Source organism: Paramormyrops kingsleyae, chromosome 14, assembly GCF_048594095.1.
Source record: "Paramormyrops kingsleyae isolate MSU_618 chromosome 14, PKINGS_0.4, whole genome shotgun sequence".
Lineage (NCBI taxonomy): Eukaryota > Metazoa > Chordata > Actinopteri > Osteoglossiformes > Mormyridae > Paramormyrops > Paramormyrops kingsleyae.
Genome location: NC_132810.1, coordinates 26,379,046 through 26,391,151, shown reverse-complemented (window position 1 = coordinate 26,391,151; position 12,106 = coordinate 26,379,046).

The following is a 12,106-nucleotide window of genomic DNA, read 5'->3' as shown; positions in this document are numbered from 1 at the left end:
AGATGAGGTTGCGTATTTATTTTGAGGACGGACTACCCGTAAAATTCCACTCCTAATCGGTACTAGGAGGAGGGACGTCCTGTAAAACGTTCCATTTCCAGTTAAACTCCACGTTCCACGGCCCACACTCCACAGCCAGACTTTCTTGGGGGCTTTGAGACACTTCAACATGGCGACGGGTCTCGGGAACACGCAAACGAAGGCGGAGTGTGTAGGGACCAGTTTGGGATTGGGCCACGTGTCTGCAGCCAGGTGCTCTTGATGCACTGCGCTACGTACGTTTACGACTTGTAGTGAATTCTAAACACGCATGCATGTACGTGGACACTGATTCAATGTCGTATAATTAATATCTATATACATATCTCAATTAAAGTCTAGAAGCCGAGACAGATTCCGGTAAAATGGGCAAAATGGGTGGATTTTACCTTGCTGCCAAGGTGAACCAATAGAGCAGTAGAATTGCGTTCGTTACACGTTTGAGCTCGGTTTGTTGGTGTTTTGTGACCAATAAATAAATGTTATTTTCCCCAAACGAATAACCTCCTTGTCTTTGGATGTCTATACACGTATATTTTTTTTTATTTATGACTGCCGCTTGGTTGCTATAAAACTGTATTATGTGTACAATGTTAAATTGCTATTAGGGATGCTCATTTCGATTAATTTTCCCAACCGACAACCGCCGTTCGTTAACCGAACATTAACCGTTAACTGATTAGATTAGAATATTAAATTCCTCTGGGGTCGGCGGTCCCGCCGGCGGGATCTGACAGAAATTTCGCCAAACCATTTAAATAACTCTGCGAGGTTTTATCATATACACATTTAAAAAACACCCTCAGAAACCTTGGACGGTCTACTTTTCAGATATATATATAGGTAGAAACTAAATATATTTTTATAGCTTCGTGATACTAATAGAAAGAACAAGAGTGACTGACTTAAGCGTCTGCGTCTCGAAGCAGGTCTGATCGCCTTCCCACTTGCAAATTGCGCTATTCGCATGATAACAACATGATAATCCGACAGTTAGTATTGGATAAAGAAATATTTGAATACGCCCATTGTAACCGAAATAAAACAAGAGCACATGTCTGGGTAGTGTTTACACCGATCGGCTACAATATAGCACATGGATACGTCTCTGCCGCTGAAGCTTTGCGCCAATGTTTCCATTTTCAGCAGCAAAGCTCGTACCTGTGTTCATGGCTCAGTGGGCTAAGCCTGTGTGCCTGTAATCACAGTCGCCGATTCAAACCCAGTGTATTTAGACGAGTGCTAAATACACAAGACAAACTGAGTTTAACGAGCAACAGTTGAGAACAATCAAGCATAAACACGAGGTAACGAGGTGGGCGTGGCACACACAAGGATCGTACGGAGCTGGGCGTGACAGTATCCTTGTTGAAGTCATCACAGAAGGTGAAAGTAACGTTGTTTTTCGCACGCAGCATTGCCATTTTAACCTCCGCATTTATGTTTTTAAATATATTTTATTTATTTATTTATTTTTATTTTAGTCTTTGCACACAATTACAAACTGTCATCGGGAGATAACATTAGTGCAACAACATAATGAGAGAAAAATTGGGAAAATAGGGAAAAAGGAAAAATAAATAAATAAACAATATTAAAATGTGAAGGCCATTCTTTGACATTTCCCTTTCTGGCAACACATTAACATACATGCGGCTTACTTGGTACAACAAATGAAACACAATCATTTAAGGGATAGAAACTGGGTTACATTCTCACATATCAAAGCAGCAGCTTTACATGACTCCTTCAGTAATTCTAAAGATGAGAAAAAAGACTTTAGTTGAACCTTCTACCCACTTAGGGAAGGTCTTTTGTTTTGCCATTTACACTTATGGATGTGGTATTTGCCCATAATTATTACCACATTGTAAAGCATGGCAAGTTCCTTGGACAGAATATCATTATTGTATAAAACCTGTGTTAGGGTCAGTGCGGTCATCCCATCTATTCCTACACTCATCCAGTTTACCAGATCCTGCCAGAAGTTAGTTGTTAACTGAACAGGAAAAAAACAAATGATCAATACTTCCTTCATTTCGTAAACAAAATCCACATGGCTCCACCTCAAACCCAAACCTTTTTTTAAGCATCTCTGCTGCTGGGTAATATCCATTGATTCATTTAAATTGCATTTCTTTAACATTGGAGGGGATAGGCCATTTCAAAAAATGTGTATATTTGTTCGTTATTTTAACATTACTCCCTTTTAATTTTTTGTTACTATTAACATTGTGAAATAATATATTTTTAAATATTTAGTTTATAATTTTATTATTACACTTTATATTAGTTAAAGGAATCTGATTTAGCTGTAAAGAAGGTAAACTTATTTGTCCCTTAGAGTAATATAAATAACCCTGTATCAAACTCAACAGAGTTAAAGGGATTGCATTACAAACTTTGTTATATTCTCTAAGGGAACACTGAATGTTAAATTTGGCATTGAAAACACCTATTTTGAGAAACTGCCCCTTCTCATCAAGTAAATCTGTTATGAAGATAATGTTTTTTTCATACCACTCTTTAATGAATAATGATTTCCTATTAATTGTAATGGTCCTGTTATTCCACAAGGTGGAGCCATGAGGCGTGAAGTTATGGGCAAAAACCATCTTCCAATAAGATAAGACTTGCTTATGATATTCTGACAGTTTGACAGGCAACTTCAATATATAAAAATCACATTTCAGGAGAAAATCCAACCCTCCCACCCTTTTGAAGATATTTTTAGGGATATGGAACCATATGGAGTCGGGTTTTAAGAGGAAGGCTTTTCTCCAGTTTATTTTAAATGCTCCAACCATTGATTGAAAATCAATTGTCCTTATACCTCCTTTGGTGTAATCTTTGACGAGTTGTGATTTTTTAATGTAATGTGTTTTATTGCGGCAAATGAACTGATAGATTATGGAGTTAATCTTTTTAATACTTTTCGGGGTAATGTATAATTAATAGGCTGGATAGACCATCTTTGAGACACCCTCTGATGTGGATAATAAATTGCGTCCAAAAATTGTGATATCTCTCATTAACCAATGATTTAATGTTTTGGACATACCATCAATTTTGTCTTTTAGGTTTTTTGACTCTCTAGTTTTGATATCTTTATTTAAATAAATGCCTAAATATTTTACTTCATTTTTCACTGGAATCGTCCTTATGCTATTTTCCAAACAATCATAAAGTGGTAAAAGTTCACATTTCTTTAGATTCAGATATAGGCCTGAAGCTTTAGAAAAAACTGAAATTACAGTCAATGCTTTCTCAAGTATTAATTTATCCTTCAAAAATATTACTGTGTCATCCGCGAACTGACATATTTTCAGTTCAGTATCAAATATACACTCACCTAAAGGATTATTAGGAACACCATATTAATACGGTGTTTGACCCCCTTTCGCCTTCAGAACTGCCTTTATTCTAAGTGGCATTGATTCAACAAGGTGCTGAAAGCATTCTTTAGAAATGTTGGCCCATATTGATAGGATAGCATCTTGCAGTTGATGGAGATTTGTGGGATGCACATCCAGGGCACGAAGCTCCTGTTCCACCACATCCCAAAGATGCTCTATTGGGTTGAGATCTGGTGACTGTGGGGGCCATTTTAGTACAGTGAACTCATTGTCATGTTCAAGAAACCAATTTGAAATGATTTGAGCTTTGTGACATGGTGCATTATCCTGCTGGAAGTAGCCATCAGAGGATGGGTACATGGTGGTCATAAAGGGATGGACATGGTCAGAAACAATGCTCAGGTAGGCCGTGGCATTTAAACGATGCCCAATTGGCACTAAGGGGCCTAAAGTGTGCCAAGAAAACATCCCCCACACCATTACACCACCACCACCAGCCTGTACAGTGGTAACAAGGCATGATGGATCCATGTTCTCATTCTCTTTACGCCAAATTCTGACTCTACCATTTGAATGTCTCAACAGAAATCGAGACTCATCAGACCAGGCAACATTTTTCCAGTCTTCAACTGTCCAATTTTGGTGAGCTCGTGCAAATTGTAGCCTCTTTTTCCTATTTGTAGTGGAGATGAGTGGTACCCGGTGGGGTCTTCTGCTGTTGTAGCCCATCCACCTCAAGGTTGTGCGTGTTGTGGCTTCACAAATGCTTTGCTGCATACCTCGGTTGTAACGAGTGGTTATTTCAGTCAAAGTTGCTCTTCTATCAGCTTTAATCAGTCGGCCCATTCTCCTCTGACCTCTAGCATCAACAAGGTATTTTCGCCCACAGGACTGCCGCATACTGGATGTTTTTCCCTTTGCACACCATTCTTTGTAAACCCTACAAAGAGCAAGTTGAGGGAGGTGTAAAAAGAATTTCCCCACAGGGATTAATAAAGTGTAAATTATTATTATTATTATTATTAAATGGTTGTGCGTGAAAATCCCAGTAACTGAGCAGATTGTGAAATACTCAGACCGGCCCGTCTGGCACCAACAACCATGCCATGCTCAAAATTGCCTAAATCACCTTTCTTTCCCATTCTGACATTCAGTTTGGAGTTCAGGAGATTGTCTTGACCAGGACCACACCCCTAAATGCATTGAAGCAACTGCCATGTGATTGGTTGATTAGATAATTGCATTAATGAGAAATTGAACAGGTGTTCCTAATAATCCTTTAGGTGAGTGTATTTATTCCTTCAATGTCTGGATGGTTCACTATGAGGTAGGCCATTAATTGAGTGCAAAGAATAAATAATTTTGGAGAAATTGGACAACTTTGCTGAATTCCACAGGATACGTCTATTCTAGGTGTTATGCCTGTGTTAAGAGAAACATAACTATAGACCTGGTTAATGTTGTAAATGACCTGCCAACTGCAGGTGGCAGTTCTCGCGAGACTACTGAGACTTCACTCAGTTACTTTTATTGAAATTAACAATACCAGTCCAATATGAAACCACGTGAGGTACAGATACTTTATCTTGTAGAAAAAGATTCTTTTATTGTTGTGACTTACTGAGAAACACGTTTCCCACATTTGTTCCACAGGGATCAAAAGCTGAAACAACAGTAACTAGACTAAACTTTTAGCGTAGACAAGATCTCACGCATGCGTTATCATAGACAGGGAGGCTGCCGTAAATAGGCAGGGCTTCCGGTCCTGAACGCTGGCGACGTACGCAGGCGCACATGTAAACCATGTGTCACTACCGAAAATGTTACACCTACCGAAAATGTAACTTCCGCTACTACGCATGCGCATATTCATCACGCATGCGTCCACGAAACCACATTTTCTGGCACTTCTTTATTACGCATGCGTAATGTACACTTCCACAGGCCCGATACTGCGCATGTATTCACATTTTGCGGCAGACCGTGATTGCGTGATTCAGGGCGTGGACGTCGTGTATCATCATTCATTAGTCACGTACTGTATTGTGAGATGGGTCATTGATGTTTATATTTGTAGTTCAGCCGTCACTTTAGTGTGGTATTTAAACCATATTGCTTTGCCGATTGTAATATTTGCATCTGTGTGCACGTTGTTTGTAGTGCCTGACAGTAATCTTACATAAGGTTTTTCCCAAGGGTATTGCTGAATAGATGCCTTTTCTTTAGAAAACGTAATAAAATTGGGGTGTATATCAATCTTGTGTACCCATATTGCTTATCAAGGGGCTGTGATATATGTACAGCATTTTCTAAAAAAAAAAAAAAAATCACAGCAAAATAATAGTTAAGAACCTTTATTTGCACAGCATAAACAATGTTTATGTTGTGCGGTTTGGCCCAAGAAAAAACAATCGGTCGTCTGTCAGAAACAAATATAATTTGCTTTATTTAGCACCACAAGACACAGCTGCCATAACTGACACGAGTGTGTGGTAATTACACTGATACAATTAAGAAATTAAATGACTAAGGAGAAAAAAAGCAGGCTTAGTTTAAGTAACTTCACAGCACATCGAACTTAGAGTAGTACATAATGGTAACATTAAAGTAATGTCACCTTTGACTGTAAAATTGATGGCCATACCCTGTATTTTACGTTGCTCCTTTTGAAGCACATTGGGCATTAAAGGCCTATGCGAAATAAAATCTTTTAAAGTCGAAGGACTCCATAATTGTCCGGTTAAATCTTCTCTTTCTTCTCGCTGTCGACATTCTTATCAAAAATCAACAGACGATGAAATGTGACGCGATGCCGTAAAAATAGCACGCCTCCTTCCAGAAGTCGCAAGCGTGCGCATGCGTAGTAGCGGAAGTTACATTTTCTTTTTCTTTTTTTTTTTTTTTTATTAACTTCAAGCAGACATACAAGTCCAATATAAAACATCAAATATAGAGTTTAACGCTCGGGGGGGAGAAAAAAAAAAAGATCAACTATATAAAGATTCCTAATACAGAACAAGCCGTTAAAGTCCTAACTGCCTTTTGTTTTGAAGAGTACTTAATCGAACAGATGTATTGTTTGAACTCTTTCTCAAAAGCAATAAAGCATGGCTTACTACTCGCAAATTTACATTTATGAATATGAAATTTTGCCATCAAAATAAGGTTAATTATGTAAACATGAGACTTTTTAAATGTGTCATTTTCTGTGAGACCAAACAATACGTTTTTCCACAGTAAAATAAAGTTTTTAACAATACGTTCAGAAATAAAAAATTTTTTGTTTTGCCAGAAATTCGTGACAACAGGGCAATGCCAAAACAAATGCACAACAGATTCCAGGTGTTCAATACAGAAGTTACAGGTAATATCAATGTCCTTTTTAAACCGTCGTTTAATAAACCATTTAGCTGGGTAGAATCTGTGAATAAGTTTAAAATAAATTTCCTTAATTTTATTGGTAATTAAATATTTATTAGGGAGAAGCCAGACCTTCTTCCAAGTCACATCATCCACAAACTGACTCCAGTATGAGATCACACAAGGTATAGTTGTAATATCTCTTTGAAACAGACTTCGTAAAGCCCTTTTGTTATTACGAGAATCAATGGAAAAGCATATCTTACCCACAGAAGTATGCACCAAAGATATATAGGGTAGATGTTGAGCAACCCTAATTCTCTGCTGAGATTTAAATAGCATATTAAGACCAGAAGGTATTGCACCAAAGATTTTTGCATAATCCCCTGGAGGAATAGGAATTTTATATTCTGATAAGAACTCCTGATACGTGAAGAGAAGACCATCCTTATTAAATAGCTGATCCACCAATACAATACTATTATCAAACCACTGCTTCATAAAGAGAGATTTATGCTTATACAAAATGTCCTTGTTATTCCATATATAATAATTGTGAGGAGAAAAATTATGTTTGTAGATGAGAGACAAAGACAAAAAAGCCTGGCGATGAAATGCAGACATTTTAACAGGAATTTTATCTATATCGTAATTGCAGACAAGAAAAAAATGCAAGCCACCTAACTGAGATAGAATATGAAAAGGTATAACATTCCAAATGGAGGTAGGATGTTGAAAAAATTTCTTTAGCCAATTAATCTTAAAAGTATTATTTAAAGTACAAAAATCAAGAAAATTAAGACCCCCATTTTCATAAGAATTCATAAGAACAATGGATCCTATTTTTCCACAAGAAGTTGAAAAGCATTTTATCAATCTCTTTTAACATCTTACCATCAAGATGTAGAGCCAAAGCTGCATAAGTCAACCGAGAAATTCCTTCTGCTTTTGTAAGCAATACTCTACCTCTCAATGATAAGTCTCTTGAGAGCCATTGGTTTAATTTTCTTTGAGTTTTTTGTATAATAGGATTGAAATTTAGAAGTGAACGACTTTGTTGGTCCTTAGCAATTAAAATCCCTAAACAACGGACTTCATTTTTTACTGGAATGTTATAAATGTCAGATCTAGAGCATTCCTTAATGGCCAAAACTTCGCACTTATTTACATTCAAACATAAGCCAGAAGCCTTAGAGAACTCCCTGACTACTTCAATGACAACAGGAATTTGGTTTTCATCTTTCAAGAATAAAGCAGTGTCATCTGCCAGCTGTGTCATGATCAGGTCTCTGCCAAAAAGGTTAAGACCTTGCACAGAGCTAGATTTAATATGGTTCGCCATGAGCTGGGCCACTAAAAGAAAGAGGCACGGAGACAGAGGACAACCCTGCCTAATACCTCTAAACAGATTAAATCTAGGAGATGTCCCCCACGTTAGTTTAATAGAGCTATTACCATTTTTATAAAGAGTTTTAACAGCCGTAAAGAAATAACTACCAAAACCAAACTTTTGTAAAGATTGCAAAATAAATTGATGCTCTACAGTATCAAATGCTTTGTAAAAATCTAAAAACAGGATGAAGCCATTATCATTCACTAAATCTGAGTAATCCAAAATGTCCAAAACTAGTCTGACATTATTTGTAATATGTCTGTTTGCCATAAAACCTGACTGGGTTTCTTCAATAACTGAATTTAATACTAACTTAAGTCTTTTAGCCAATAGTATGGCAAATATCTTATAATCATTATTAAGCAAGCAGATTGGACGCCAATTATCAATCAGTAGTGTATCTTTTTTAGGTTTGGGAATTAATGTAGTCAACCCTTGAGTCATAGTGGCAGGAAGACACTCTTTTTCTATACTCTCTTTAAAGGTTGCAAATAAAAAGGGAGCCAGATCATCAACAAAAGCCTTATAAAATTCTGCAGTCAAGCCATCAGTACCTGGCGACTTGTTGTTCTTAAGAATATTCACGGCAATCTTAATTTCCTCAAGGGTAATGGGATTATCACATAACTCCATTTCACTCCTGTCAATAGAATTAACCATCAGAGAGTCCAAAAACGAATTAACTGAAGTTTGACACAACTTAGAGCTATACAAATTTTGATAAAAATTAGTACAATAACCTGATATTATTTTAAAATCCTCGACAACAACCCCATTAATATTCAATCTATTAATACAGTCATTGACAAAAGTCTTGTCACATAAGGACATAGTAACTTAAAAAGGCATATAACTTTATTTCTAATCAATCAATTGCTACAATGAATGGATCAATTTAATGCCAAGGGCTTTCATATTAATAACTGGGTGCAAAATGAAACAGTCAAAAAGTGTCCTGATGTTCACAGCTTGTTAAAGTCCAAAACACCTGTTTTTGCAAGGACAAAAGTCTTGTCATGTCTTTTAATTATTCAACCAATCACAAATTAGAGGTTCACCTTTGACAAATATTGTAATTAACATAATCCCAGGTGTGTATAAAAAGAACCCCAGCACACCAGACCTTCACTTGGAAGTGCAGCCTGGCTTCTGAAAACATGCCAAAGATTCAACCACAGACCAAGTCTGCTGCTGAGGTGGCAGACATCGTTAATGTATCCAAACATCAAGTGGAGAGGATTAAAAAAAAGATATAAAGAAACTGGTGATGTTCATGACAAGCCCAGGTCAGGCAGACCCCGTAAGACAACTCTTTGAGAGGACCGTTTGTTGCTTCGAAAGTCCAGGGCCAACCCTTTTTCAACTGCAGCAGAGCTACATCAGAACTGGTCACCAGAAACCGCTGTGTCTACAAGAACAGATTCTCGAATTCTCGCACGCAGTGGTCTCCATGGTCAAATTAGTGCTCAGAAACCAGCATTAACAAGAACACAACAAAAAAAGCATGTTGAATTTGCCAAGGCCCACAGCTTGCAGCAAGGATGGACAGAGGCAAAGTGGCAGAAGGTTGATTTTTCTGACGAATCATCCATTGAACTACATACCAAATGCCGCAAATACTACAGGAGACCTCAAAATACCGCATGAACTCAAAATTCACCCAGAAAACAGTCAAGTTTGGTGGAGGAAAAATCATGGTTTGGGGTTACATCCATGGGGGTGTTCGAGAGATCTGCAGAGTGGATGGCAACATCAACAGCCTGAAGTATCAAGATATTCTTGCTGCCCATTACATTCCAAACCATAAGAGGGGGCAAATTCTGCAGAAGGATGGCGCTCCTTCTCATACTTCAGCCTCCACATTGAAGTTCCTGAAACTGAAGAGGATCAAGGTGCTCCAGGATTGGCCTGCCCAGTCACCAGACATGAACATTATTGAGCATGTCTGGGGTAAGATGAAGGAGGAGGCTTGGAAGACGAAACCAAAGAATCTAGACGAACCCTGGGAGTCCTGCAAAATTGCTTTCTTTGCCATTCCTGATGACTTCATCAACAAGTTATTTCAGTCATTGCCAAGACGTATGGATGTGGTCCTCCAAGCTCATGGGAGTCATACACATTATTAATTTTTTTTTTCCAAGGCACCATGACTTTATGTTCTGATGTTATTGTAGCATGTTTGTGTATTCTAAATGAAGTATATGTATAATTTCTACATTATTTTTGCATATGACAAGACTTTTGTCCAGGCAAAAGTTGACCTTTCTGTCCTAATTACATGACAAAACTCAATGAATGATGCAAAACTTTATTTTGGTATAATAAGCATAATCTAGAGAGCTTTGCCTTTTCTCATAAGCCATTTCTGATTCCAACTGATTAACTACAGGTCAAGTTATTATTTGTTGTTCCTACAACTTGGTTAAGCGACAAGACTTTTGTCAGGCACTGTACTATTATTATTGGCATGGTGTTTTTCTAGATTTAAAAAATTGTGTGAATTTTGTTCCCCTTCTTCAAGCCATTTTGCTCTAGATCTGACAAATGCACCTTTTGCTTTATGGCTGTATAACTCATCTAATTTGATTTGCAGATAAGCTAACTCTGACTTTTCCTCTTCTAACAAAGTAGCAGGGTTTTTATGAGATAAACAAGTTATCCTTGTTACTATCCCTGCCTCCTCAGCCCTATTAGAAATGGCCTTCTGCCTGCCAAATTTTCTAAGGAATTTGCCAACTTCAAATTTTAAGAGTTCCCAATTAGTGCTAAACAGTTGTTCTTCTTCAGCTTTGGACCAAAAGTATGAGATCAGATCTTTAACCTTTTCTTTAACTTCATCATTACATATTAAAGAGCTATTAAGTTTCCAATACCCTACGTGAAAAGAACCAATTTTAGAAGTAGAAAGGTTCATCTTAATGTGTATAACTTTATGATCTGTTAGAGGCGTAGGACATATATCTGCAACAACAGCATCTTTGTTAAAACTTTCAGAGACCAACCAAAAATCTATCCTTGACTGTCTAGAGCCTGTTTTGTTGCTCCAAGTAAACAATCTATCACTAGGATGTTTTACTCTCCAAATATCTACGAGATTGAATTTATCCATAAAGACCTTAAGATTAGAATTAGTTCTGTTATGCTGACCAGGAGGCCATTTATCCAAATTGACATCCAGAATATCATTAAAATCCCCTCCTAACAGTAAGGTGGCATTTGGAAATTTATTTATCCAGCGTAACAATATATTTTCTAAAGATAAAATAAGATACCTATTTTCCATGTGTGTATTATAACCATAAACATTGCACACTATGAAAATAAAATCACCATGTTTAATTACCTGGCAAATAAAGTGTCCATCTGAATCACATTCTGTGAGTAAGACATCTCCATTAAACCTGTACTTTAAGGTAGACACCCCAGCTGAGCGTTCAGTGCCATGAGACAGCCATATGGAGTTACCCCACTGAGTCCTCCAAAAACTGACATCATTTAGGACAGAATGAGATTCTTGTAAAAAGACAAAATCTGATCTAAACTGCTTGGCAAAAAGGAATAAAGCTTTACTTTTAACGTTATTACGCAACCCCCTAGCGTTAAATGATACAAAAGAAAAAGTAGACAGATTGACACAAACAGTGAAAAATGAACAAGTAACAACTGTCTTATAATTACTTTGAGATAAACAAACTCAGAAATAGCACCGAGATCAGCACCATAAAATATTTGTAACAAAAACTAAGCCAAATTCTAAAAAGTTGGCTAAATTTTGGTCCATTAAACATTCATTACCTTTAAACATTTTCACTTTAACCATTAGACACTATCAATGCTACATAAAAACTAAACGACAAAAGGCAAAAATTGTATGCTTCCCAAAATACATACAGAACGTCCAGTGAACCATCGATACGAGTGAAGATCAAACCCGTGACCTCATCGACCACTTGCAGTA